The sequence below is a fragment of the Anastrepha obliqua genome, unplaced genomic scaffold (assembly GCF_027943255.1).
Source record: "Anastrepha obliqua isolate idAnaObli1 unplaced genomic scaffold, idAnaObli1_1.0 ptg000063l, whole genome shotgun sequence".
In the NCBI taxonomy this organism is placed as follows: Eukaryota; Metazoa; Arthropoda; class Insecta; order Diptera; family Tephritidae; genus Anastrepha; species Anastrepha obliqua.
In genome coordinates this window covers 212,501-220,000 of record NW_026562202.1, presented here as the reverse complement: position 1 = coordinate 220,000, position 7,500 = coordinate 212,501, and the positions used below count along the sequence as shown (strand labels likewise).

The window sequence follows — 7,500 nt, the reverse complement described above, 5'->3', positions numbered from 1 at the left end:
TTATATATATATATAAAATAATAATTTATATATGTAATTAAAAGGAGGAATGTCTAGCATAAAAATTAAATTTTTTATTCTAGGATTGCCTCATTTTACATTATTATTATTTTTATATATTTACAATATATAAAAGGAGAAAAGAAAAATAGAGATGAAAAGATGATATAATTTTTTTATTAAATTGTGAGAAGATAAAAAAAGAATATTAAAACAACCTCAACTCATATGGGATTACCCCCTGAATTTAAGCATATTAATGAGGGGAGGAAAAGAAACTAACAAGGATTTTCTTAGTAGCGGCGAGCGAAAAGAAAATAGTTCAGCACTAAGTCACTTTGTCTATATGTCAAATGTGAGATGCAGTGTATGGAATATCTTAATATCTAGTATGAGAAATTAACGATTTAAGTCCTTCTTAAATGAGGCCATTTACCCATAGAGGGTGCCAGGCCCGTATAACGTTAATGATTACTAGAAAGATATTTCCAAAGAGTCGTGTTGCTTGATAGTGCAGCACTAAGTGGGTGGTAAACTCCATCTAAAACTAAATATAACCATGAGACCGATAGTAAACAAGTACCGTGAGGGAAAGTTGAAAAGAACTCTGAATAGAGAGTTAAATAGTACGTGAAACTGCTTAGAGGTTAAGCCCGATGAACCTGAATATCCATTATGAAAAATTCATCATTAAATAATTAAAAAAATAATGTGCATTTTTTTCATATAAGGACATTGTAATCTATTAACATAATAAAGTATTTATCAAAAGATCATTGGTGATATTAAGTTTATTTAAATTAATTTGCTTTTTAAGCATATTAACATAAAATAAATACTAATGATTTGATAAAGTGTTGATAGATTTTATTATATATAATGCTAAAATTCATTTTTTGAATTTTACAAAAAATTTAATATCTATGATATTAATATTTATTTGTATGCATTTATATGATTAACAATGCGAAAGATTCAGGATACCTTCGGGACCCGTCTTGAAACACGGACCAAGGAGTCTAACATATGTGCAAGTCATTGAGTTATATTAAACTTAATGGCATAATTAACTTAACTTAAATATAATGGGATTAATTTTTAGTCTATTTTTTAATAAATAGTCAATTAATTCAATCCCGGGGCGTTCCATATAGTTATGTATAATGATAATTTATTATTATTTATACCTCTAACTGGAGCGTACCTTGAGCATATATGCTGTGACCCGAAAGATGGTGAACTATACTTGATCAGGTTGAAGTCAGGGGAAACCCTGATGGAAGACCGAAACAGTTCTGACGTGCAAATCGATTGTCAGAATTGAGTATAGGGGCGAAAGACCAATCGAACCATCTAGTAGCTGGTTCCCTCCGAAGTTTCCCTCAGGATAGCTGGTGCATTTAAAAATTATATAAAATAATCTTATCTGGTAAAGCGAATGATTAGAGGCCTTAGGGTCGAAACGATTTTAACCTATTCTCAAACTTTAAATGGGTAAGAACCTCACCTTTCTTGATATGAAGGTTGAGGTTATGATATAATGTGCCCAGTGGGCCACTTTTGGTAAGCAGAACTGGCGCTGTGGGATGAACCAAACGTAATGTTACGGTGCCTAAATTAACAACTCATGCAGATACCATGAAAGGCGTTGGTTGCTTAAAACAGCAGGACGGTGGACATGGAAGTCGTAATCCGCTAAGGAGTGTGTAACAACTCACCTGCCGAAGCAACTAGCCCTTAAAATGGATGGCGCTTAAGTTGTATACCTATACATTACCGCTAAAGTAGATGATTTATAAAACAATTTCGATTGATTTATAAATTTTGAAACTTTAGTGAGTAGGAGGGTACAATAGTGTGCTTAGAAGTGTTTGGCGTAAGCCTGCATGGAGCCGCTATTGGTACAGATCTTGGTGGTAGTAGCAAATAATCGAATGAGACCTTGGAGGACTGAAGTGGAGAAGGGTTTCGTGTGAACAGTGGTTGATCACGAGTTAGTCGGTCCTAAGTTCAAGGCGAAAGCCGAAAATTTTCAAGTTTTTAATAAAAAAAAATATTAATAAAAATATATTTAAAAATAATTAAAATACTTGAATTATTTTGAACGAAAGGGAATACGGTTCCAATTCCGTAACCTGTTGAGTATCCGTTTGTTATTAAAAATGGGCCTTGTGCTCATCCTGGCAACAGGAACGACCATAAAGAAGCCGTCGAGAGATATCGGAAGAGTTTTCTTTTCTGTTTTATAGTCGTACTACCATGGAAGTCTTTCGAAGAGAGATATGGTAGATGGACTAGAAGAGCATGACATTTACTGTTGTGTCGATATTTTCTCCTCGGACCTTGAAAATTTATGGTGGGGTCACGCAAACTTCTCAACAGGCCGTACCAATATCCGCAGCTGGTCTCCAAGGTGAAGAGTCTCTAGTCGATAGAATAATGTAGGTAAGGGAAGTCGGCAAATTAGATCCGTAACTTCGGGATAAGGATTGGCTCTGAAGATTGAGATAGTCGGGCTTGATTGGGAAGCAATACCATGGTTTATGTACTCGTTCTGGGTAAATAGAGAATTACGATTCTTGTTCCCCGGATAGTAGTTACGTAGCCAATTGTGGAACTTTCTTGCTAAAATTTTTAAGGAATTATATCATTCGATATATATTCCTTTTAAATTATAACGATTATCAATTAACAATCAATTCAGAACTGGCACGGACTTGGGGAATCCGACTGTCTAATTAAAACAAAGCATTGTGATGGCCCTAACGGGTGTTGACACAATGTGATTTCTGCCCAGTGCTCTGAATGTCAAAGTGAAGAAATTCAAGTAAGCGCGGGTAAACGGCGGGAGTAACTATGACTCTCTTAAGGTAGCCAAATGCCTCGTCATCTAATTAGTGACGCGCATGAATGGATTAACGAGATTCCTACTGTCCCTATCTACTTAGTGTGTCCATTCCACACTACCAATTGGTATCCTTAAATGCTTCGGCATTTTTGGGGCGCTGATCAACGCATTGTTTTGATCCGTTGTGCTTTTGAGCACCGTGGGTTTGGGCTGTCGCCAGCAGGAACTCACGTAAAAAACGCCACACGTTGTTGTTGTCCCTATCTACTCATTCTCAGTTTGACTGTTGAATAGTGCGGACGTGTCGTGTGCTAAGCGGTGATTTGCGATTTTTGTGATTTCCTTTTGCGGTTACATTCGTGTGTGAGTACCGGTGTATTACAGTTGTGCGAGTGACGCTAATATTGTTGTGGCTGTACCATAGCGGTACAGTGTTTACAATTTATTGCGCTAGTGAGTGCCGTTTTCCGAGTGACGCTACTTTGTAGTAGCTGTACAGTGTTTACGAATAATTGAAAGTGCCGTACGGTAGTGTTGTTGGACACTCCAGTGAGTGCCAATATACTCCGTGCTATAGACACAGAGTGCGTGTTTGTGAGTGCTGCTAGATACAGCGTTGGAAATTTTCCATTAAGTTGTTTACAACTTTGCGGGCGTGCCGTTATTTTTCGGCGTGGTGTGTTGTGCTAGTGACGCCACCGTTTGCGTGGCTGTACATTGCGTACAAGTGTACCTTGTTGGTAAGTTGTTTACAACTTTTGAGTGCCGCTATTTCTGGCGTGGTTTTTGGCGTGTGCCGCTAATTTTTGGCGTCCTTCTCGTGTGCGTGTGCCGTTACATTTCGGCGTGGAAGTACAGTGCGGGCGTACACTAGGTTTGTCGTGCCGCTATATTGCCATATTTGGCAACAGCAAAAAGAGCGTCCCCTTTTGTGCGTGGGTACAGTACTGCGCCAAGGTTGAATACCTTGTGCAGGTGCTACGACCAAAGCGTGTTGTGTTTTTGCCTGCGGTCGAGCTCGGCGTTAGCTCCACCTTGGTCGACCCGTCCTTGTTCGGGGAACAGTGTTCTGTCCGGCAAGGCATTGGTGGTGGCCTTTGCCAAACCTTTGGTTGGCGCTGTGGGCTACGCCCTCGCGCTTTGCTTTGGCTCGCCGATAGGTGCAGCCGCTGTGTGCGTGCCTGTGCGGGATTCACTCCTGCCGTGCAGTAGTTGCCGTTGCCCAAAAGGGACCCAGTTTTTGTTGTTGCTCGGGAGGCCTTTATACGGCGAACTCGGCAACCTTAGTGGTGGAGAGTTGGGCAATGCCCAAGTCAGAAGGGTTGAGGAAGAGGGCGAACACCTCTCTTCCAAGCGGGTCGGCGGTGCCATCGTCGGCAATGGACGAGACGACGTCCGGAGAGGAGGAGGTGATCTTGCGGTCTCCTCCCCGTTCTAAGAAGAAGACCGCTGGAGGTGCAGCGGTTCCGGTGGAGAAGGTATCTTTAAAGGTACCTGAAAAGGTGAGTGGAAGCGAGGGTGGTTCCGAAAGCGGAAAGATTGGGAGTGGGCGCAAGGGGCGGAAGACGGGGGAAAAATTAGGTCCCGCAGGGAAGCGTTTGGAGGAAATCCGTGGGGAATTGGGTGCTTCCCTGAAAGGTTTGGGTGCGATCGGTGGGGATGCCGAACGCAAGAAAGTTGCGGTGCAGTTTATGGGGCGCTTCAAGTCCATTGTGACGGCCTTTAGTGGAGCCGTCATAGACATGGACGGCGTCCCGAAAAGTGTTGCAAAAGACCTCCTGGGGTACTCCTTGGAGTTCGAGGAACTCTTTGTGGAAATGGTGGGGGAGATAGCCCATCTTCGTGGGCAACTAGAAGCCACGAAGATTACCAGGGAGGAAGCACCTCGGAGGACGGCTGGAGCTGCGCTGGCTGGTGCAGCGATGATGCCGGCACCTCAGGCGCCTGCGCCTGTGTTGCCTGCGTTGCCGGTGCCCAAGCCAGTTGAGACCTGGTCGGTCGTAGTGAGGGGTAAAACCCCCACTACTTCCAAGGAGGTGATCAAGAAAGTTGTAAAGGAGGTTGGGCCTTCCATGGGGGTTAGGGTGCACGAGGTGCGCCCGTTGAAGGATGGAGGTGCGATTATTCGCACCCCATCCGTTGCCGAGAGGGATAACTTGGCAAAAAATGCCAAGTTTTCCGAAGTGGGGCTCGATGTGAGCATACGTCGGAAGCTGGGGCCTAGGGTTGTGGTCCAGGGGGTTCACACGGAGATCTCCCCTGAGGATTTCATGGGAGAGTTGTTCCGGTTGAACCTCAAGGAGTTCAGCCCTGGGTGCCGTGAGAAGGACGTGAGGATGATCAGCCGTCCTTGGAAGGTCAGCCCCGATGGGGTGACGAATGTTGTCCTTGAGGGAACGGACATGCTAATGTCCGCCCTCCTGGAAGCAGGTCGTTGCTACATAAAGTGGTTTTCCTTCCGGGTACGGCCAGACCAACTGACGCCCGGCTGCTTCCGATGCATGGGCTTTGATCACAGGGTGGCAGAGTGCAGAGCCAAGAAGGATGTCTGCCGTAGGTGCGGGCAGGAAGGGCACAGGAGTGCAGGTTGTGGCAATGCCCCGCATTGTCGCAACTGTGCATTTAAGGGCAAGCCAGCCGGACATCTAATGATGTCCACTGTCTGCCCGGTGTACTGTGCCATTGTTGCCCGTGCGAACGCTAGACATTGATGGTTGAACTATATCAACTGAACTGTCAGGGGTCATATGCCGTGATGTGTGAATTGGGGGCGTGTATGTCGGAGGGGGGCTGCGGCATTGCTTTGCTCCAGGAACCATACTCCACCAACGGGGTGGTGAGAGGCCTTCCTGGGGGCTTCAGGGTCTTTACGGACCTTGGAGTCAAGGCCGCAGTAGCTGTGTGTGAGCCAAGCTACTCTTGTGTAGTAGTTGACTCATCACAGTGGGGAGTATGTGTGTGTGTCGAGGGGGAATTCGGCAGAATGAATGTCGTCAGCTTGTACTGCAAGTCTGACGAGCCTCTAGAGCCCTACTTAAGATACATTGATGCGGTGCTACTACTTGAGAGTAGCATTCCTGCCATCGTGTGTCTTGACGCGAATGCTACCTCCCCGATGTGGTTCAGCAAGGTATCCAGGCATACTGCTGGATATCGGAGCCACACTCGGGGTGAGGTTATGAGCGAGTGGGTTGTGGCGAATAACCTTCTTGTAGCAAACGAACCAAGCGTATGGTATACGTTTGAGGGGCCTAGAGGTGTGAGTGACATTGACGTGACGCTCATGAATGACGCAGCAGCGGGTAGGTTCGAGTGTAAATGGAGTGTTAGGGGGGGTTGGGGAATTAGTGACCATAATTTAATACAAATTATGGTTACTCCCCGTACCCCGCAGCTAGAAGGGGGGAGTCCATTGAGGCGATGGCGTACCTCGTGTACCGACTGGAACCGATATGGACATACTGTTAGGGAAGCGGTATTGGATATACCGCTTAGGGAGTTTGAGGAATTGGGGGTTGACGAGCAAATTGCTCGTCTATATGAATGTGTCTGGGGTGTGAATGACTTATTGTTTAGGAAAGCTAGGGCTGTGAGAATGAAAGGTGTGAAATGGTGGACGAGTGAGTTAAATTCAAAGAGGAGGTCTGTCCGACGCTTGAGGCGTTTGTTTCAACGCGGCAGGCGGACCAATTCGGAGAATCTGTCTCAGCTCAAGTATCAATTTAGCGTAGGGATGAAAGAGTATAAGAAGATGCTTGTGAGAGTGAAGGAGGAAGAGTGGAGGAGATTTGTGGGGGAAAATAGGGACGACCCTTGGGGACAGGTCTATAGGATCTGTCGGGGTCGTCGAAATGAGATGGCTAGCTCTCTTCGCGTAGGTGATACTGTATTATCGACGTGGAGAGAGTGTGCCAATGTTCTGTTAGGCGAGTTTTTTCCCAGGGCTGAGGTTCAGGTTCCTCCTGCACAAGAGGTGCCTGTCCCTCCAATAGAAGCTGAGGAGTTGGATTATGCATTTGGCCTGGTCAGGTCTAAAAGGTCTCCAGGTTTCGATGGTTTGAACGGAGAGATGTGCAAATGCTTGTGGAAGTTCATTCCGGAATATTTGGAGGCCATTTATGATAAATGCATATGGGAGGGATATTTTCCACGCGAGTGGAAAATTGCTAGGGTCGTTGCACTCTTGAAGTCGCCCGATAAGATCAGGAGCGATCCTCGATCTTATCGTGGTATCAGCCTCCTTCCAGTACTTGGAAAAGTGCTGGAAAGGGTTATGGTTGAGCGGCTTCAGGAGCTAACTCGGGGTGTTAGGTCGGATAGGCAGTATGGGTTTAGGAAAAGACGTGGTATAGAGGATGCGTGGTTGTATGTTCAGAGTGTAGTTAGGGAAAACGTCAATAAATATGTCCTCGGCATATTTATTGACTTTAAGGGGGCATTTGATCACTTGCGCTGGGATCGTGTGTTGCAGAGATTAGAGGAGCTTGGCTGTCCGGAAATTACTCTATGGCGGAGTTATTTTTCGGACAGAAAAGCATCCATGGTAGGAGTGGGCGGGAGTGTGGAGATTGGGGTGGAGCGAGGCTGTCCGCAGGGATCCGTCTGTGGTCCCTTCATTTGGAACCTCATGATGGACTCCCTGCTTCGGCAGT

The 7,500-nt window shown here is 45.5% G+C and overlaps 1 pseudogene; it reads left to right on the top strand.

Moving 5' to 3' along the window:
- The first annotated feature begins 214 nt into the window (after window positions 1-214).
- LOC129251678 (large subunit ribosomal RNA) lies at window positions 215-2,975 on the top strand (annotated as a pseudogene).
- Window positions 2,976-7,500: the final 4,525 nt, after the last annotated feature.